General features: G+C 38.5%; 1 long non-coding RNA gene across 1 annotated transcript in view; it reads left to right on the plus strand.

The window, feature by feature from the left end:
- LOC122816352 overlaps positions 1-23073 on the plus strand; it is a 273092-nt gene that overhangs the window by 121577 nt on the left and 128442 nt on the right. Inside the window, exon 2 of the long non-coding RNA XR_006367077.1 lies at positions 19422-19545. This is a non-coding gene — a long non-coding RNA (uncharacterized LOC122816352). The remainder of the gene's footprint in view (positions 1-19421; positions 19546-23073) is intronic.

Genomic DNA, 23073 nt, shown 5'->3' on the forward strand with positions numbered 1-23073 from the left:
CTGTGAGTACTGATGAGTTTGCAAAGTGCATTGTGCTCACCCATTTTCTTAATATCGTATACATGTCTATATATTCTAGCTCTCAGTGGTTGTTTTGTTTTCCCCTGTATAAAAGCTAGGACAATGTTGAGACTGGGTCACATACACAACCCTCACACAAGGGCATTGATATCTCTTGCTCAATCTAACCTCCCATTAATCCTTAATGAAAAAAGGAAGATCCTTCCAGCATAGAACTGCATTGTTTACAATGCCCACATTTTGTGATACTACTACCTCTGTAAAGGTACCAATCCTTTTGATCAAGGACTTAAATTAAAGGAAATGTCTTTTAAATAAACAGGATTGGGGGAATTACCTAAAATGCCTAGCAATTCTTGATTAACAGAAAAATGCTCCATTTCTTACTCACTGCAGCTTTAATATGAAATTCTAGGTTATAGGCAAGAATAAGTGCCTTATAACTATTCTTAGTAAAAATGGAAGGCTTTTTACTATAGAATTGTAGAACTTCCAACAGGGGATAAAATATCGGTCTCATTGCAAACATCAGATCAGTTGTGCTGCATCCTGATCTGAATCCAAACTGCTTATCTTTAATCTTACTTTCTACTACTCTGCGTATTTGTTTATCAATCATCCTCTCCAAAACTTTCATGCTGTGTGACAGGAATTTGATACCTCTGTACTGACCAAAGTTGTGGATGTCTCCTTTATTCTTGAACACTGGCACTAGTATGCTTATTCTCCAGTCATCTGGGATACACCTTTCTCTCCACCCTGCTATGAGTACTATCAGAAGACATTTTTCCCCTATCTCACCCAACATCTTTAGCGTCCCTGCTGTGTCCTCATCTCAGCCTGCTGCTTTCCCTGACTTCATTTTCCTTAATGCTTTTCTTACTTCTTTTAGGGTGGGTTCCTCCCATTTTCTCATCATAGGCTGTGTCTGGGGCAGTACAGCTCCTCCTCTTCTCTCATCATAGGCTGTGTCTGAGGCAGTACAGCTTCTGTGAGGTTTTCTTCATTCATAAGCTGCTTGGAAATACTCCTTCCATCTGCCTTTGATATCCTGTGGGCTGGTGAGCTGGTTGTTGCTGGCATCACTTATGAAGGGTCTCTGACTATCTTCTTTATCTTTCTGTCTTTCTCTTGCAACCTGATATAGTTTCATTGTGCCCCTTACTGAGTCACTTTCCAGAAGTTGGTAGAGTGCTTCTAATGCCTTGTTCTTTGCTATTGCAACTCCTTTCTTAGCTTGTCTGTTAGCCAACTAGTATTACTTCCTAGCCTGATCTGCCTTTCCTATCTCCCATTTTTTTCCTGCACTCCTCCTTTCTTTTGATGACTTCCGGACTTCTGCCTTTTACCACCAAATTTTCTTATGTCAGTTATTTCCATACCTGGTTTGGACACATATCTGTTCTGTAGTCCTAATGCATGCTGTTTTGAAACACTGTCATTCTTCTCTGGCTCCACCACCTTTCTTTCTTTTTCTTTTTGTGGTGCTAAAGCCCTGAGTAATTCTTTTAATGGTCGTGCTCTCTCCAGTCAACTTACATGTTTTCAGTCTGGTTGCTGTTGACCTTATAGCATTCTCTGACCACTATTTGCAGCTGATTGTGGCAACTAGTGTATTTTGTGGACTAACGGTTGCAGTGGGGATGACTTGGCAATCACTGATTCTACCCCATTCCTCTTTCCTTAATGGGAGAAAGCCTATCTGACTTGCATGCTATCCACTACTGTATGTGATCTTGTGACTGCCTCGCTTTCTGAATCATGCGATGGCTAATATCAAGCCATTTGCCAGACAGAAGTCTAAAATGGCTTCTTTTTTTATTCCTGTTGCCCCAACCATGTGGACTCAGGCTGTCCACATATCCCGTTCTGTCTATCCGGATATGTGCATTCAAGTCACCCATTATCAACACCAATTCATATTGTCCTGCTTTATCTAGTAGGTCTTGTAACTGCTATACGAATGCAGTCCTTTTCCTTATTATCACAACCTTGCTGTGGGGCATATGCTGAAATTACAAATACTGCTGTATCATTAGGCTGGAGTCTGATTGCCATGAGTCTATCCCTATTTCTGAGAACATCTCTCACTACCTTCAGAAGCCTCTTCATCACCACAGTTCCCACCATTTCTAGCCTTTTGCCCTCCTGAGTGGTAAACTCTGTATCCCAAGTCAAGTGGCTTTGCTGCACTGCCCTTCCATTTTGTCTCCTGCAGGATCCAGCCTCCTCCTTACCATCATGCCATCTACTTCCATGCTTTGTCCAGTCAGTGAACATTGAGTGCAGCAATTCTTTGTGCTTTTGCTCAACAGAGCTATCCCAGATAATTCAAGCTGGGCAACTGGGCATTGGCCAACCAGTAGCTTACTGACTCAGGGCTGCTGGGCTTTATGGCGGTCACACACTGGCCCATGTGAGCACGTACACCCCATCCATCATTAGCATGAATCACTTGTGTAGAGGGGAGTAGGCCAGGTCTTCAATCCTCTTATCACTGGTAACTACCCCTGCTCATTTGACGACATTATTCAGCAAACCCACTTATCACCAGTAACTACCCCTGCCCATTTGGCGACATTAGTCAACATGATCGAATCACCTCGGGCCATATTTTTTACACCGTGTGGCTAGCCCTGCTACGGCGGGCAGTCTGTGATCCATGTTCTCCTATCTTGACAATACTGCACATCACAGTAGATACCCAAAATGGTTGGTCTATGCAACTCTTCCCCCTATAAGGCAATATGTAGAGTCTGTGCTGTTGCCAACAGCTCAATTTTTGGATGAGTTTCAGATGGAAACACTCAGTATGTTTTTTGGAGATGGGAGGAAGCCCACAGAGATACAGGGAGATCATGCAAACTCCAAAGAGGCATTGACCTGAGGTCAGGATTGAATCTTGTACAGTTATGCCAATTGGATATGTAAATGTAAATTGTTCCTGTTTAGACAAAGAATCCCATCAGATTGCTGCAGCTTATTTCATTTTACACAAGTAATCTAAGCTCCTGCCAAGCACTATAAGGCTACATGCAAACAAACTACCCTTGATGGATATGACCTTTTAGTCCTGAAAAGAATTGCAATAAATTTGGATCCTATCTGACATTGTAAGTAATCATCCCCATATATATCCATCTGAATCTATAGCAAAAGCCCTGAAACTTCTCAATATAACCTAATTAAAAAGCTATCCAAATTTTACAAATAGATGTTTATATTCTAACTAAAACAGTGCAATGGAAACATATTAAAACAACTGATCCAAAATGAAACCACTAACAAATTCAAAAACATCTTTTTTAGTATGTCAAACCAACAAGTACCATTAAGAGGATAAAGAGTTAAAGAATATGCACTCCCAGCTAACCCTAGATACAACAAAGGTAATAAAAACAAGTGACAAGGCATTGAAATTGTGTTATGCAAGTAAGATGAGATATAGCTATCAAGCTTATGGATTTCTGCATAATATTAAAAAAGCAGATATTAATTATGACAACATTATATAAGCTATTTTGGTTATGTAGAGGAGAAAAGTCCTGACTATGGCCAAGGAAACCCGAGTTTAATTAGTGGCTAGGGTAACTGACCATGTGGCAAGGAGAGATGGGCGCGTTCATCCTGGGAGAGGGGAGGGTGTTTGCTTATAGCACTCCCAAAGGAAACATGTGGTCCAAAGGAAGGGAGTTGCCCTCAGATATCAAGCCAACTAGTGCAGGGGATGGGGGTGGTGAAAGTGGGTAGGGCATTAAAGAAAACTATAACAGATTGATGTGGAGATGGCCGAGCCCAAAAGACACCCTTAGGGTCCACAACTGGCGCCAGTCAGTGGAGTAAGTCTGAGAGGAAGGAGACTGGCCTGTAGATCCTGCATTGATGTGGGGCACTGGGGAGCTGATCTAGTTTAATGATGTAAGCAGGGGAGAAAATTTTTAAACAAAAATAGCAAAAGAAAACTATTATATAAACATATGGCAATCACAACTCTTATCACTTCAGAACATGCATTAACAAGTTCCTCATACCCATGAAGACATTGCTACCAAAGACTTTAGCATCAAAACTAAGAGCACGTTACCTGTAATTTCTCTACAAACAAAACTACATCCATAATGAAATATAATACAACAGCTAAGCCCACAACCTGCCTCAAAATATTTTCTCTAATACTGTCTCTCTTTACTCTATCTTTGTAGCAATTGTTAAACCAACTACTCTTGCAACTGACAGTCACACCACTGAGTATCTCAACTCAGTAGCTGAAGCATTAGCATATTATAGGTCCATTTTTATCAGCAGGTCTTTTCAAGAATCTTTCATCCATGTCACATAGAAATCATCTCATATCTTGCCATTACACAAAGGTGGTAAATCTCTTAACCTATAAAGTCATAGTACTATCACCTTACTCTTTCCTCTTTCTAAGACACTGGGAAATGTGCCCATTCCCAATTACTTCAATGTATACTGAAAAATAACCTACTTTCACCATTGTGATATGGCTTTTGGCCTAGGTTTATTCTGGAGAAGGGGGCATTGGCTGTTGAATCTATTCCTCCATTATGTTTTGTTTATCTGTTGATAAAGGTTCAGGTCTCTGGTTCTAGTGCCAGCTGAGCCATTTGACATGTTGAGGTATAGGAGGTCAAAGACCACTGGTGCTATAAAGGATAAGTAAGTGACACACAGATTGACCATTAGGTGCCTATATGACAGAGCACAGGAATAGACCTTCCAGTCTTTCCTGTTAAATTTTTAAGACCAGATACCTGCCTATTTAGGAAACTCTGGGGCTTTTTGAGTTTGTTGATATGTCATGTGAGGTTCATACCAAAAGGAAGGTTACATTTTATAATAATGGGTGCGATCAGTAATGAGTACAGGGGGATAATAGCATCTCTAGATCTAGACAAAATACCTTTGCCTGTTAGTTCTGGTAAGTACAAGGATTTCCTGACTATAGTTTTCACGTGCTGATCAAAGGAGGGGGAGCTGTCAGCCAAAGTGCTCAGGTCCATGACTTCCTTTTGATTTAGTAAGGGAGTGTTATCTATACTGTATAAAGTAAGTCATTTATGTTTTCTGAAACGACAATACTATACTTTTTAGCTTTCAGTTTAGGCTATTATCTATATATATATATTAGGTTAATATTAACTGGGGTAAGCTCTTTCTAAAGGGTACAGATATCTGAGGGGGTTTGACAGTTATATAGTTTGCAATCATGGGAAAATTTGGTTAACCAGATGTCCTGGTAATCAGTGTTGAAATAAGGGAAGTAGATGTCAAACAGAAGATGGCCCAGTACTGTTTTCTGAGGAACTCCAGTGGTCACCTTACCAGAATTTGAGGAGGCACATGCAACATAAACTATGTGGAATCGGACCTTTATTCACCTAGCTATCCATCTCACCACATAGCGATTTATGTTAAAAGATGGTAGTTTTCCCCTCAAGTCTGGCATAAGTAATAGCATCAAATGCTTTGGCCTGGTTAAGATATGCTGTATGAACAGCATGGCCACCACTGAAAGCTTGCTTGACTCTCTTAACAAAAAAAAAAAAAAAAACATAACAAAGTTCAACAGGCATGACCTTCCATTCACAAAGCCAAATTGTTGGGTGTCAGCTAATGGAGTTTTTGATATCAGTATTAATGATACTGGTTGAGATATGTCCACAGCATAGACTGACTAGTCACTAATTTTCAGGGTCCACACTATGGCCACCATTATGAATGGGAATCACAACAGTGTGACAGGACTCGAGAACTAAGCCTGTGACTAAACTTAAGTTGAGTAGTTTAAGGAGAGGTTCAGCAAGAGGTCATTTGGCACTGTTTTATAAATACCCAGGTATATTATCAGGACCCATGGAGGAAATGTTTTTGGTTTTAGATAACACCCTAAGAGCATTTCCTTAATGAAGGTATGAGGCATAAAGGAACCTGGGAAAAGTCATGCCTCAGTAGGGTTTTCATGGATAAAGATGCATGAAACTTAATTGCTAATATATTTGCAAAGTCCTGTGTTGGTAGTCCATTAAAGAGAAGCTCGGAGCAATGTTGAATGTTACTGCTTATTTTTCTAACAATTGAGTTTTAGCCTGACTTTACAATTTAGGGAGTTTTTTTGTTTGTTTGTTTCCTAGTTATAAAGTTTGTTTATATCAGTTGACTATGGGGGGGGCTCTGTTTTTAAACTAATCATTGCATTGAAGTTGACTGTTGTATTTCAAACAGTCATAGTGATGTCATGGGTAAGTTTACAGATTTCATAGCATAGTTGTATTAGGTTTATCTTTTTGAAATCCTTAAATATGGAGATGTCGGTTACTTGGGGTATGGTGCTTCTGAGTGTAAATGTCACCTGTTTATGGTCCAAAATATGTGGAGAAAGAGAGGCTAGTGGAGTTGAACAGCAATATCTGTGAGGAGATACATCAAGAATATTTGGGCCTTTAATGGGTTCACCAGCTATTTGATCCAAGGAATTCTTAATTTTTCAGATCAAAAAATCATTGGACATAGTACATTCAAGGTATTGGCACTACAGTCTAGAGTTAGGTCAAGAATAGGTAATAATTGCTTATAAGGATTTCTTCAGCAACCACCAAAAATGTAATATACTCATCAGGAGACAAAGAGGGGGGCTTCTGCAGCATGCTTTAAGCTAGTAACTTGTCTTGCTGGGATGATGATGATGATGATGATGATGATGATGATGATGATTCAGCTATAAGAACTCATTTTGTTGGTCTCTGGGTATCAGTCTAGATGAGGTATGGTCCCTGACAAGTATGGAAACACCACCAGAGCTTCCATCAGGACAGGAAGTATGGTAGATGCAAAGCCTGATTTGGAGGCAGGGCTTTCCTTACTTTTAAAACACATTTATGGCATTACATGGACATATACCTGTTCCAGATGCATGAGACTCATGGTGCTAAATTGAGGTACCTTTATGTGGTCCAACTTAATGTTAGAATAAGTTGATAAGTTAATGCATCCAGCTGGTGGGCTCCACCCACCTAAGGAAGACACTATGTGGCAGTAAAGTCTTATGCCAGTATGATAAAATGTTTGAATGAAAGATGCAGGTGGTTCCTTGCAAACCAAGAAGGAATACCTACCATGTTATCTCATCACAGGCTGATACATACTGGAACCCATGGAATGACATGAGTTAGTAAGCAATTTTTTAAGCCAGTTATATTTATACCTGATCATCATTCTTGGTGAAAGAAGGATTCCACTCAGGACCTACCTGCATCCATTACAAGCAAAGACAGTTCTAACATGTTTCTCTTTTCAAGTCACTCAGGGATTTGCACCCCACATCATTCACTCCTACATGGGCCACCACCATGTTTAGTCATATTTCTCTCTGGAATGTGTCCTAAAAGCCCTTAAAATTTCTAGTAATGTTTATAATCTTGGAGTCTGAAAGACTGTGATAGTGCTGGTGAGCAGGGAGTCTGTGTGTTCAGTAAAGAAGTCGCCAATCACTAATAAATTTTTATCAGTGATTAGTAATATTTGATTTGGAGGAACTTTGGTGTTGCTGACTTGTTGCTGTAGGTGCACATGAGTTTGGAGACTTTTGCTGAGACTTATTAATGTAAGTATTAGGAGGTTTTGTCAATGACTATTTTTTCATTGCACTGGTACATGTTGTATGGTTCTCTCCCCTCTTTTGTTTTTTTTTATTTTCATGTTTAAAACGTTTTCATGTCGAATCCTTAAGTGACAATCTTTGACCTGTACGACATTCTGGTATGGATCCATATGTCTCCAATTCTAACTGTTCAATTGTGATCAGTGTTTCTCTTGTAATTTTGCCTGATATTGTACTGATCTTATTCTTTAATGCCATCACACACTGTCATAGGTTCATAGGTTCGTACTAGGCTATCGGCCCTAGGGCCTATACAAGCCTAGCCATAAAAATTCCCTGGCTATTTCTTCCCACACTATTTACTTCCCTGGACCCCTGTCTAGCAGGGTGACTGATGTGATCCCCGGGGTGAATTTCCTTTCTCCCATCCAATCTTCAAGGTTCCTTTTGAAGAGGGCCAAAGAGGCGCTCTGCTTGACATGTATGGGCAGTCTATTCCAGAGTCTGGGGAGTCTCTGGGTCAGGAACCTATCCCTCCAGCATGTTTTGTTTATTGTGATGACAAGGTTTAGATCCCTGGAGTGTGTGGCTCTGAGGGATTGGGATTTCTTTAGGTGTAGCATGTCCAACAGCTCTAGGTTTGACATGGCCTTGCATGTTAAGCAGAGATTGCCTCTGAGTAGACGATATGTGACAGAGTATAGCTGGAGTTTTTTAAGGTGGTCAGCGCAGACCATCTGCTTTGGGCCTGTGATTCTTTTAGTGAGGTATTTCTGTGGCCTTTCCAGTTGTTGCAGATGTCTTGAGAGGTACATACCAAATGGGGCATTGCATTCTATAATGGGTCTAATGAGGGATGAGTACAGTGGGACAATGACCTCCTTTTTTCTGGATGAAAAGCCCTTAGTGAAGAGGTGTTCCACATAGAAATATTTCCTGACTGTTGTGGTGATGTGGTTATCGAAGGTGAGACCACTGTCCATCTCTGTGTCCCTAAGTCTCTTATCACACTTTCAGTGTTTAGTGTACTGCCACCTATGTAGTAATTCATGGGTACATGTTTTTTCCCAAAGGGGATAACTATACATTTCTTGAAATTGAGCTTGAGCCCATGGCTCTGGCACCACGCATCTGTTTCTCTAAGGCCCTTTTGTAGAGTATCCACATCATTTGAGGATTCAATAATGGCTCCCAGTTTGCAGTCATCTGCAAACTTTGTTAGCCAGAGTCCCTTAGTGTTGGCCTGTACTTCAGAGAAGTAGATGCCAAACAAGAGCGGTCCCAGGACTGAACCCTGAGGTACTCCACTCGTCACTTGTCTGGAGCTGGATTTGGAGTCGGCTACTTTTACAGTGTAGGTTCTGTCAGTAAGCCAGTTGGCAACCCATCAAGTGACGTGGGGATTAATGCCCAGCTTCCCTATCTATGATTCCAGAGTGGGGGATGGTGTCAAATGCCTTGGTAGTCTGTGTGGACTGCCTTACCCTTGTCCAAGGCTCTGAAGACTGATTCGAAGACGTCGATCAGGTTCAGGAGACAAGATCGGCACTTTACAAACCTAAACTGGGTAGGGTCCAGTGTTTGAAGGTTGCCAATGTCTTTGTTTATAAGTTCCATGATAATACGTTCCATGGCCTTGCAGATCAGGCTTGTCAGACTGATGTGGCAGTAGTTCCTGGGATCCAAGGTGAATCCCCCCTTATGGAGTGGGATAACTGTAGCTGTGCACCACTCAGTGGGCATGAAGCCTGAGGTGAGGTTATGATTAAACATGACACTTAAGTGAGGCACCAGTTCATTTTGTAGTTCATGTAGTACACAGCCTGGGATGTCATCTGGTCCCATGGATGCTCTATTCTTAGCTTTGCAGAGTGTGTTTTTTACCTGTGTGGCCGTTATTACCGAAATTTGGCAATCTTCCGGTATTGAGATTGGCCATTTAGGGGGTGAGAGGGAGGTGAAGTTGGCACTGAATTGATCTGCCAGGATATTGGCAATATCCTTAGGATCAGTATATTTAATGCCATTCTGTTGTAGCTCAGAGCAGATCTGAGCATTGCCATTTAGATTCTTGACATAGTTATAGAATGCCTTGTGGTTGTCTTTGGAATCTTTGGCAATTTTATTTTTGTAACTAGCTTTGGAGGATTTTATGAGGGATCTCAACTTCTTACTGAGGCTGGTAAGGGAGTTTTTTGCATCCTGGGATTTTCCTCTATTCTGCAACAGTTTCTTCCTTTTGTTGTAAAGTATGTTTATGGCAGGGGACCACCAGATTGGCTTCCTTTTTTTGGAGGAGAGCATCTTGGTTCTATTTGGGATGGCACGATTCATGCACGAGTGGATGTGCTAGTACAGTGCCTTAGGCTAGGATTCAGCAGTCAAACTTTCAGTTCCCATCTGCACGGGTCATGAAGTTTGTCACTTCTGACTTGAGTAGCATGAAGTTGGCTTTGGAGAAGTTTTTTATGGAAGTTTCCTTACTGGGGGGTGGGGGTGGCATGTAGATGTTAAGGGTGATTAGCTTATGGTCAGACCTGACCAACGATAGGGTGACCATAGGTGTGGAGCATCAATTTCCCATGTTGGTAATGACCAGGTCTAGGATATTGGAGCCCCTGGTGGGACTATGGATTAGTTGATCAAGGGTGTTGGAATTTATGAATTCCAAGAACCGTTGGGCAAAGGTGTTGGTACACGAGTAGTTTTCCCTAATTTCAATCATTCCCATTTCTTGAGTGGGCTTCCATCAGTTATTTTCCCTATACTTTTGTACGCCCCTTATTCCATCAATTGCTTTTTATCGTTTTCACCATTTATACCTTTCTATAGCTACTACGGTATGTGCATATATTCAACATGGTGTAAAATAGTTCTTGAGATATCTAAAGAGAGGATATTCTTAGCCTGATGTGGCTTATCTAAACAGCACCAGTGCTCAAGTAAGAAAGTTTGATTTGAAGATATGGAGGTTATTGATCTGTACAGCAATATGGAAATTTTATAAGCTGTAGCTTGAGTGCAGTATAACTTTTTTGGAATTATTTGACTTTTATGAACAGGTGATGAATTGTCTTTAAGGTGGAAGTCACTAGTGGGTGAATGCCACTAAAGGAGAGATTCCCAAAGATGGGCATTTGTTTTGTTGGTTCAAGATTTTCTGTGCTGCTTTAAACATGGTATAGTTTAGGAGGTTCTCTATTAGTTGAATGAATGCTTAAAATATCAAGTACAATATGCTCGATGGCTTTTAATCGAATGTTCATCTAGGAAAAACCTAAGAATGTCGAAACACGAGTTTTGAAAAGTTACAGTTGACCAGCCATCAGGAAGCCAATGGCTGATGTGAGACCCTTCACCTTGTCTAGCCGTTCTTACAGTCCTCCACTGTGGGTGCAGTCTCGTTGTTCACCCTGTGTAATGTTATGATAGTCCTCCACTGTGGTGTGATCTCAGAGTCGGTATATTTAAGTAGGGGGGTGGGGGGCACAGCCCCTTATGTTGGGGGGGTTTAGGGCAAAGCCTTCCACTTTATTTTGTTTGTTAATTTGTTTTTGTTTTTTGTTTTTTTGGAGAGGTTTTAATGGTGTACAGTACATTTTAGCTGTCAGCTGTTGGCTTCCTGACAGCTGGCCAACTATAACTTTTCAAAACTCCTTGTTTCGACATTATGGTGTTTCATTTAGATGAACTTTTGCTTAAAAGCTATTGAGCATGTCGTACTCGACATTTTAAGCATTAGTTCATCTAATATAGACCCATTAAGGAAGATGGGGAAACTCCATCCATTTTAGTTGTTCTGTGACTAAGTAATGGTGAGATCTATTGCAAAGATTAGCTGCACACCTCTTACTGAAGCACTAACAAGTTTTCATATTTCATGGAGTGCAGGTTGGAAAAATGGGGACTGCATGACAAAGAATTGATAGGGGTTAACAGCTGCTATGGTTTTGTGGGTGGAACAGTTAGATATTTTTCTGTGTAATACATGTTTTTATGACTACATGTTGAAAGTATAGACTGAGTTTTTAATTTTATGTATGAAAACATGGAATTTTTTGGTGGGGATACTTTTTATTGTTAGACAATCACAGTTAGAAGTCACTGCTTATGTCAGGAGATGATTTTGGAGTGAATAGCCATTAGCTTGTGTGTGTTTTTTGTTTTTTTTTCTTTGTTTTTGTTTTTCTGTACACACACCCCCGAAACTACCCTACTCCACCTTCTATAACCTCCCCTACCAGTCTTCTTAAACTTATTAACTTTTTCTACCACTTTATCTCTCCCCTTTTATTCCTCCTCCCTCATCTCCCTATCATCACTTGTCTATCCTAATAAACTACCTCTCTGTCTTACTAAAATAACTACTTTATTTCTATGCTATTCTATTGTACATACTCTATATATAACGCAATAGGAATTTGAAAGCATTACTTCCTCTATGCCATTTTTACCCTGTTCCTTTCTGTAGATTGCAGTAAAAGCTATTTTGTTAACTGTTTTGTATTATTAGCTAATGTTTAATCTTTCTGAAACTGTTTATTTTGTAAAATATTATAACACTCTGCGGAGCTTTTCTCCCCGGGTCTCCACTGAAAATTAGCCAAAAGCTCAGTTGGACTAACCCGGCCAACAAATGTAAAATAAATAAATAATAAATAATTTTTGGGGTTTTTTTTGTAGTTAACACATAGTTGAATCATCAGCATATTGTATTAGAACAGACTGGCTAGAAGCAGGGTCTAACTCATTCATAAAAATGTTAAACAACAGAGGCCCTAAGATGGCTCCTCGGGAGTTGCCAATAGTCATGTGTAAGAAGGCTTACTTGACATTTTGCCATTGTATACACTGAGATATGATGTTCAGCTAGTTCATTAACCATCTGTTAGCTCTGTCTGAGGAGCCATAGTGCAAAACTCTGTCTAGTAGTTCAGAGTAGAGTGGCAAATTGTGTCAAATGCCTTAAAGATCTAAAAATAATGGGTCTGACTAGTTTCCCTTCATTTCTGTTTTGATATATTGTATTGAAAAATTCCAACAGGACTATATGGACATGGTAATGACAAGTCACACATGGTCATTGACTAAAGTACCTTTGGAACTCCTATAAATAGTAAAAAAGTGTAAGTGCTGCACAAGTTCTGTATACATCAGTGGGCAGAGAATATAGAATTCTCTGAGGGAAAAGAATGTTTAGCAGCCAATAGAAGAAAGTCTGTGAATTTTCCCTATCATGGCTGCAGAGAATAACTGTAACAGCAGAGATTAAGGAAGTAATTTTGGTTTATGTGGGATGGTTAAAGTCTTATATTGCAAGGTCTTGCAAAGAGTGATTGAGAGCTAACAATTTCTGGTTAAAAAGACCAGCCTCATGATAATACGATGAATAAATGTGCAATATAATAAGGGGAGCACAAATGAAACTTAAATATTACATGAGAAAAGTCTAGAGATTGTTTATAAAATTGAAGGGAAGATATAAGCTCAATACTGATGTTCATAATGGATCCAGGAGTTGAAGGAGGTAATCCATTTAGGTTAACTAAACTAACTAGGAAAGGAAAGCAAGTGTTGTTGGAATAACATTGTCATTGAACCATCTGTCATTTGAGGATAGGGTAGGAGTTTTCAGAGCCTATGGAGAAAGCAAAGATGTTTCGATGAGGGTTTTCATAAAGTTCTCTTGTTTAAATTATAATGTATGCAGAGATCATGGCAATATAAATTTATTTCAGCTGATGTTTAAAAATATATAGATTCATATATTCATAGACCCATAGATATTATAAGACTACTGAGTCTTACAAACATTTAAACCTTGACAGTGCCCTTCTTCTACAGAAGGGCTATACCAGTCAATCCAGGAAGAAATTTCTGGAAACCTATCCAGTCATCTAGGTTATGTTTAAAGAAAGATAGTGAGTTGCATTATTTTTAATTTATTTGCATCATATTTTATTTACTTGTAGGTGAAGATTTAGTTCTCTGTTTCTAGTGTTGGTAGAGCTATTGGACTTACCGACATACAGGTGGGCCAGGTCAACCAGTTATATAATGGCATGGTAAGCTAGATAGAGATCTCATCTCCAGAGTTTATAAGACCATTTTTTGGCTAAGAGTATTTGGAGTATTTCTAATTGTTTGATAGATATGTTTAGTGAGATACATCCCAAAAGACGCAGTGTACTCAATAACTGGCTTGATCAATGCTATTTAAAAGAGTAATTAACTCTTTAGACTTGGATGATACTCCTTTGGCAATTAGCTGTGTTAAATAAAAAGATTTTCTGATAGTATCTGTCACATGACAGTCAAATGACAGTCAAACAAGACGGAGTTATTAACATAAGTTCCCAGGTTCCTGACATTTTCATTTTCTACTGACGTCCCCTGTCTGTACACTTATGCTGAGGGTAAGTGGTGGTCAAGCAAAAGTGATGATACTTTACTTGTTAGCATTTTGCTTGAGCTTATGTTTGCCTCACCAAAAGTTTACTGGAGGGTTCAGGTGCCAGAGGGAGACTTAACAACAACTCCCAGTTTACACTCATTTGCAAACCTTGTTAGCCAACATTCTTAGCTCTCTGCTTGGAGATCTGAGTAGTAATGATAAAAAACAAGAGGTGGTTGCACTAAGCCCAGATGGACACCATTAGTCACTTTCTTATTTTTTGATGTGGAGCCTGCAGCTCCACAGTATGAGTTTTGTCTTTCAGCCTGTTTGCTATCCATCTTATCACATATGGTTTCATTTTTAAATCCTGTATCTTCTGTATGATGTCAGCATGGGAATGGTATCAAAGGCCTTGGACAGGTCAAGATGCACCATGTGCACTGCATTGCACCATCTACAGCCTCCATAACTGCCTTGAATAAGTTTTCCAGATTAAGTAGACAGAAATTACACATCACAATGACTAACTGTTGAAGGGGGTAGAGTCTGATAATATTCTTGATATTGTTGTTTATATTGTTAGCTATTAACTTTCCATGACTTTGCATATAAGCCTTGTTAGCTTGACTGGTCTATAATTATTTCAGTCAGTTGTAAGGCCACTGTTATTAACAGCTGTTACCAGTGCAAGGTATAACTCATCAAGAATGAAGTCAGCAGCTACAGCTAAGTTAAACAATGTTTGGAGTGGGTCTCCAAGTTTAACACTATTAATTAAATAATCAGGTATATTGTCAGGTCACATGGAAAAAGCATTTTATGTTTGTTTTTGGTTAGCACATTCAGGTAGATGATTTTAAAAAATAATTGGGAGTAAGAGATGCAGGTATTTCAGGGCTTTAGATAGCAGTGTCAGGGGGGAAAATGGCACTCATTTAGTTTATAAAGTTATAGGTCAGAAGAGGAGTGTCACTATGAATACATTCAGAGAAATATAGAACATCGTTTCTTAGTTTATTAACATAGCTGAAGAAGAATTTATAATTTTATTTGGATTCAGAGGCCTAAGTTCAGGAGTCATATTTGTAAGAATCAAGTCAAGAATAGCGAGTTTTGTGTTTTTTCAGAGTTTTGTAATGTTTTTGATATTTTCTATTGGAAGAGGGATTTTGAATCTGTTGCATAATTTAATAAGGAGTTTTCTTGTTTTTTTTTTCTTTTGCTGTAAAGTTTGATTACAATGGTGGATCACCCAGGCAGTTTATTTTTGAATATCCTAAGATACTTGGTTCTGGTAGGGAATTCCAGCTGTATGCATTTTTTTAAATGTGTGTAGAATTAGTGAAGCTTGCTGTTCTATTAAGGTCAGGTGTGGTACAAGCATGAGTGAATTTTGATATTTCATCATGCAGTAAGTTGAGGTTGGTATGTTTGTAGTCTTTGAATTAAGAGGAGTTTGCTGTATGGGCTTTTGGGAGTTTGATGGAGAAAGTCACAAGTTTGTGTCAAGGCACTTTGGAAGGAACTAAAAGAGGAATAGTGCAAGAGGAGGTGATATTTGTAAGAATCAGGACAAGAACGTTATTTCAATTTGTAGCTTTGTTTACCAACTGTTCAAGGGAGTTTTTGTTTATAAAGTCTAGGAATGTTGAGGTTTATCTTGTATTGGAGGTACAGGTACCCAGTTAGGTGAAGTGCAATTAAAGTCTTCCAAAATAATGGAGATTTTGCAAAGATGGAGATAATTTTGAACACCGTGTAATCATATGCGGTCAAGAGGGGACAAAGAAAGTGTTAATTGATAAATAGTCCTATCTATTACAATCTACATTTCAGTGAGTTAAGATTGTGGGTCTGTAGGGATCTACAAATATGGAGACGCTGCCACCATTGCAATTGGGTCTGAAGACATGAAAAGTGCAAAACCCGGCTATAGAGGGAATGCTCTTTACATTTAAACCAAGTGAAAGTGTCTTTGTAGCCATGGATGTTTTCCAAATGTAGGTGTGGTCAAGATCAGGCAATTTATTGTTTACACTTCTGGCATTGAGGAAAGTTAGTCTAATGTGATCCAGTTTTGGGAAAGATATGTCAGTTACTTTAGAATGTCTGTCAGCTAGACTGCTGAAAAAAGGCACTGGGGGCATCAAAGGCTTTAACCAATATATGGAAGCCTTTGAACAAGAGGCAAGGCCATCCTTAGTGAAGCAAGCATATTGCCCACTACTGACACATATGGGAATAGCACCAGCTAATTAAACATTCATTGAAACCAATTATCTTTGCTTCATAGCTAGGAATCATTCAGGGTGGAAGAAGGATTCTGCCCAGGACTGGTATTTTGCCTCCATGTCTGCGTGACCCTTAGGGTTTTACTTCTCAGGTTATATACCACTGCCATGCCATGGTCACATGTGCCAGGTGTTAAGATACTTAGGGCCCTTGTAATGTCAGAAATTGTGGCACTGCTTTGTGATTGATGAGTCAGTGTGTCTGACTATAATTATAATATTTCTGTTGCTGCTGAACTTCAGTATGATAGACATGGAGTGCCTTTGCCTAGGGTGACAATTTATGGTAGACTTGTACGAGGTGGATAAGTGGCCTGATTTTTCAGACAGTCTTTTTATTTCTAGGAGACTTTGAAAGTGATTTTTACAGCCTTACAATAAGACATTTTGCTGTGATTAGTGAATGATTGTACTGGAGAAATAAAAATTTCACAACCAAGATTTTAGGTGACAGAAAAGACTACAGATTAATTAGGTATTGAAACTTTTTAAAAGTATCTAAGCAGTAAACATTTCACAGCACTTTTCTGAAAATTTTGAAGTGTATTAGAATTGTAATCCTTGAATATATAAACAAACACAACATCATCTAACTATTCATAAACATTCATATTCATTGTTCATTTGGTGTCTAACTGTAGAACTGTGTTGATCTTAATTTTTTTTATTTTATTTTTTTTCTAGTGGTGGGTATTATTGGGGAATGACTTCTGTAATGTTGCAGGGACTGGTCACTATGAAAGTATGAAGTATGACTTTAGTATGCATTTAAAAATTGGGCATAGATTGGGTATTAGAAGTTTGAAGAAAGCTTGTCAAGCTGAGAAAGTGAAGCCTATTAAGGCAGATGACACAATATTTCGACAAGAAATATTTTTGAAAAACAACCTTGAATTTAGAGATAGGGTATATACACACACTTATCTCTCTCTCTCTCTCTCTCTCTATATATATATATATATATATATATATATATATATATATATATATTTATATATACAGGATGCCAACAATTGGTTGAATGGATAAAAAGCCAGCACAGCTGTTCAAAAAATACCTGCTTGCTTTTTTTTTCAGTGTGAGATTGTGGTACAGAAAGGATTAGAGAATTTGACCTTTCCTCTGTACTCTTGGGGTCAGTATATATTATTAGCAGGAAGTGTGAGGATGCATGGGGGGGGTTGCCTTGCCTCCGTCAATACCTACAAAAATTAGGATCTACTTCAAGTTGTCAGAAGCTGACAATATCGAGTCTGATATTGTCGGCACGACAATATCGAAAGTGAAGAACATCGTGCAAGTAAACAGAAATCTCCGTACAGGGATATTTCCATTTACCTCAATGTAGTGTGGTCTCAGAGTTGGTATATTTAAGTAGGGGGGTGTGGTGGGTGCAGCTCCCCACGTGGGGGTACAGGGGGGGCTTGCCCCCCTGCCTACGCCATTTATTTTTTTTTTTAAGTTTTTTTTTACGTTATTCAATGTTTTACTTAATCGATCAATAAAGTTCGACCTTTATTGATTTGATTAAGTAAACTTTCGATAACGTGATACAGACACAAAAATTAGATACACTGTTTGACTCCCTGCTGGTGATATGATACAAAGAAGCAAGAAATGTAATCCTCTCTGTTTTTGTGTCTGATGTGCAGTTGCTTTCTGTATTACCTGTTCCATTTTGTTTTCTGTTTTGAGAAATCTGTTTGGTCTGGTGTTGTTATTATATGTAGCAGATTGGCATTTATTTCACTTTTTTTCATTGGTTAGTTTGTCCTTGAGTGATACTTAAATACACATAGTATATCTGTTGCCTTCTCTTCTCTGATCTGACAACACTGTTTGACACCCACCCTCCCATTTCTTACTGTGTTGTTTAAACTTAGTGATTTTTTACTTGTCCAACCTTATTGTAAATTAAGCTTTGAAAGCTCATCCTATTCTACATTACTGTTGATAGCTCCTACCATTCTACACTGCTGTTGATCACTCCTCCCATTCTACACTGCTGTTGATAGTTCCTCCCATTCTATACTGTTGTTGATAGTTCCTCCTATTCTACACTGCTGATAGCTCTTCCCATTTTACACTGCTGTTAATGGTTCTTCCCATTCCACACTGATAGTACCTCCCATTCTACACTGCTCTTAATAGTCCCTCCCATTCCACACTGCTGTTGATAGCTCCTCCCATTGTACACTACTCTTGATAGTTCCTTCCATTTCTTACTGTTTATAGCTCTTCCCATTCTACTCTGCTGTTGATAGTTCCTGTCATTCTACATGGCTGTTGAAATCTTGAATTAGCTAATTCCTTTCATTGTGCTTATTTTGAAAAGAAAAACTGCATTTTGCCTCTCATTATCAAGTCTGTTGATTCATTTATTCTGAATTTATTATCTAGCAAGTTGTTTGGATCAAACATTGCATTTGTACACTCCAGCAAGCTGTTTTCTGTGCGTTTATATCAAGAAGACTGAGGATTTTCCATTTAGTGGCACAGTAGTCTAGAAAGCTGGAAAACACAAAAGGGATTTAAGTGTAGTCATTGTATTCTCCAGAGGGATCAGTAGTAATTGTTTCTGTTTTTTTTTCAGTGCTAGTATACATTTTGCATGTTTGTTTAGCTCTGTGCTCATTTCCACAGAGCTCAGCAAAACTTGACATCCATGCCAGTGCCCATTTTATTTCCATCCAATGCCATCCAGGTAAAGCTAAGTATTTTGGATTGATAAACCACACTTGTTTAATTTATTTTAAGTAAGTGCTGTTGTTTTGTTGTTTTATTTGAGCACTTAACTGTTATTTTGCATGTAAAAAAGCATCGCGCACTGTTGTTGTTAAAATATTTGCCTTGAAATTGCATTCTAAAGGAGCTATGTAGTTAGTTACGTTTGTTATGTTTGTCTGTGATACCATTGCATTTGGGACAATTTATTAGTTTGTTTTTACATTGGGAAGACCTGGATTATTCATGTAGTTGAAGTAGGTGGTTGTCTGGTCTATCTGATTTGGGCAACCCACAAAAGGGCTCTAAGTATAGTCATTTTATTCACCAGGGTGTTTAGTAGTCATTTTTTTTTTTGCATTTTCAGTGCTGGTATACATTTGGAACATTTCTGAGGAGCTGCTCACCATGCCAGTGCCTTGTACAGATGCAAACAACTAGAAGCAAATGTTCCCTATAGAACCACCCACAAAGTGATACAATCTAAAGTAGTAAGTATAAAACAAGCATCTTGTGCATTAAGAAAGCTTAGAGCAGCTAGTTTGTATGTTGAGAGGCAATACCATTAAACTTAGTAGAATTTAGTATTTTATAACCTAGTCTGCCTCCAACCCCGCCTCCCCAAAAAAGCAGCCTTAATATGTTCCTGTTAACCTCTGTATGGCACACATTTATAGCTCACCAAATAGAGAACTGGACAACATAGATATGCAATCTCCTAGTTTTCTGCAGTGAGTCTGGTTGATATGTGTATCCTGAGACAATCTAGCATTATCTCATGTTTACTGACAACTACTTAATCTTTAAAAAAACAGTTACAGTATGTGAGAGATGTACATGTACAATGTCACTGGAAGCTAAATTCTTGCAAATAAGCACACATCAGATTGTCAAACCCACACACACAATACCCACCAAGCACATAACACAATACACCCACACATAGATCAGAATATGCTGAGGCTCTGAAAAATAATAATCTTAAGCAATAAAGATGTCCTAGACCACCCATCAGCAAAGTTTATCCTCATGAAACTGAAAAGCATTCAGCAAAAGCAACACCTGACACCACACACATAGCCACATGCTGTAGAGTCCCAAATACAAACTCCATAAGGTAAGCAAACACACTTCCCAGTTTTCTAGTCATAGAGGATTCCATTGTAAAACATACTGACAGTTCTTTAACTAAGCTGAACATGGAGAAGATAACAGTGTGTTACCTACCTGGAGCCAGAAACTACCAAATTGCAAATGCAATCAAGTAACTGCACCTTAGGTACCAGTATGATTCCTTCATAGTTCATGTCAGTGTAAATGACCTGAGATGTACCTCCCTGGATGATAGATCTCTCTGAGTATGTGTCTTAGGCTGGTATGAGCCTAACTTTGAGCAGCATATTACCTCCACCAAGGATGATGCTACAATATAAATAAAAGATGATTGATTTTAACAATGGGCTGAATTTCTGGTGTAATTCTAAGGGGATCCAGTACTTGTTAGCATGGAAAGACATGGTTAATGTCACATGTCTCGTGCATCAAATTAAACAGTGAGGCATGGTGATGGGTTCAAGTTGTTTATTGCATATAAACACATCCAGAACTGTAACTGGAACATATACTTAAGCTAACTGACTGACTGCATGTTGAAATACTTCACAGACAGAATTTATCCAAAATGGCATTCCAAGAATCTGTATCTTTCAAATGGTGTACTGAAAGTGGTTAACAATGAAAATTTGTGATCCAGCAAAATTTACCTAAAGGAAATTTTTGCATCTAAGACAAAAAACAGTGGCATTTGGCATGAGAGAGGCTACTTCTTCTACTGTGTGCATTGGATGATGAGGACATTTAAGGGCTTTGTTTAAGTCACTCACATCAATACATATTCAAATATCATCTCAGCTTTTCTTATGAGCTATGACCATGGAAGATACCCATTCAGTTGGTTCTTTTACTGGAGTAAGGACACCCAAATTCACCATTTTGTCAAGCTCTGCTTTTACTTTGCTTTGCATTGCTACCAGAATCTTCCATGCTGGCTTGACAACTGGGCTTACTTCATGGTTTAACTTCATGGAATATGTGACTGGAAGCTTGTCAGGCTCATCTGTGAAAATATAGCATATTGACTAAAAATATTCTGTATAAAACTATCTCTGTTGTTCAGACTTAGATTGTGGACCTCTTTAGTAAATGAAATCAGTCCCATTCTTAAACTGCCTTTGAGGCTTAACAGTGACTTCACATGTCTTCTGACTACATAAAACTGCAAGTCATAGCTGTTCTCAGCAGAATGGCATGTGAGAACTATTGCACCATCAGTTTGAATTTCTTCACAGCCATAAGCAACTAATTTTGCACACTTTGCTGAAACAAGTTTCTCACTAGCTCTTATTTTAGCAAATGTCTGTGCTGATATAACATTGCACTTGGATCCAGGGTCTACTTTAAGCTCTACATGTTTCCCATTAATCCGAACAGTACAAAATGTTCCACTCTTTGCTGCCAACCGATAATCTACTGTGTTAACTATTTCATCAACCACGGAGACACCATCAACATAGAAAGTTTGCTCACATCTCTGTCTCTGATCTACCTGCTTCTTTGGATGCTCTCTTTTAATAAAAGTATGTGCTACTTTAAACTTGCAAAGCCGTTTTAAATGATTCCACTTTTTATTTACATTTATGACACTGCTGACCAAAATCTAAGCACATTTCTGGTTTATGTTCATGACTGCCTGCACAATTACAACAATTAACAATAAGGTTAGGTATTGTGGCCCCATTCGGTTTATAGTTAAGGCTGGATACTGCCATACCCTTTGGTTTATATTTCTTTTTCATCTTAGCTTTATGTTGTACACTATCAGCATTTGCACTGGCAGACACTGCATGGATGTTTTTCTCATCTTTAAGCATATTTTGTATGCTTTTCTGTAAGCTCATATATTTGACAAATCTCAATGGCTTTGCTCAACATTAAATCACTGCCTTAAAGCACAATCTTTCTCACTGCATCCTTATTAACACCACACACAACCCTGTCTTTTAGCTCATCTCTCAGATCACGAAATCTGCACGTTTTGTTTTATTTATTAAGTCGGTAATATATGTTGCTATAACTTCACCAGGCTTTTGACTTCTTGTGTAAAACATGTGCCTTTCCATTGTAATATTCATTTGAGGGTTATGCATGTCTCTAAATTTACATTTTAAGCACTCAGGGTCTTTCTGCATTTCAGGCTATATCACAATACAGTGGTTCACCCCCTCCACTGCATACACAACAGGTGCATACACAAATGGACGTTCCCTGTCAATGCTCTTTCACATGCGTCTTTATCAGAAAATGCAGCCTGTTTGAAAATATCATTTTCTTGCTCAAACACTTGCCAGTTCTCAACAATATTATTATCAAACACCTGTGGTGCAGGTCTGCAAAATCTGTCTGCCATAACAACAAAATTTGTTTAAATATAAGCATTCATTTAAATATAAGCATAGACCGAGTTCTTGTAATTTTGCTCAAATGCACAACAATCACTCTGTAAAGGCTTTACTTTAATACTTCAAACACTGCCAACACTCTGGACACTTCAGATACTTTGAAAAGCTTCAGTTAATGTGAAAAAGTAGCACACTGCGAAAAAAATGCAGTTGTTTTAGCTTTTTCATATATTTTAACACTTCGGAAATTATTTCAAACACTTTTGTATTTATTTTGATTACTTTTATCAGTATTTCACAATTTCAGACATTTCGTTTATCTCAGTAATTATTTTGAATGTTTTGAATGCTTCGCTACACATTTGATGACTGAAAAATCGTTTAAATAAGTTTAAGTACTTTTGAATAACTGCTGACTTTTTTGCGAGTTGGCTCCTGTAGATGCCTCCACTTCTCACTGCATGCCTCACAGTTTGCAATTTGCTTCACTTCAGATCCTATTCTGACACTATGTTGCATGTCTCATGTATCAAATGAGACACTGAGGCACTGTGATGGGCT

Source organism: Protopterus annectens, chromosome 12.part0 (genome assembly GCF_019279795.1).
Source record: "Protopterus annectens isolate FY-2018-M chromosome 12.part0, PAN1.0, whole genome shotgun sequence".
NCBI classification, from domain to species: domain Eukaryota; kingdom Metazoa; phylum Chordata; order Ceratodontiformes; family Protopteridae; genus Protopterus; species Protopterus annectens.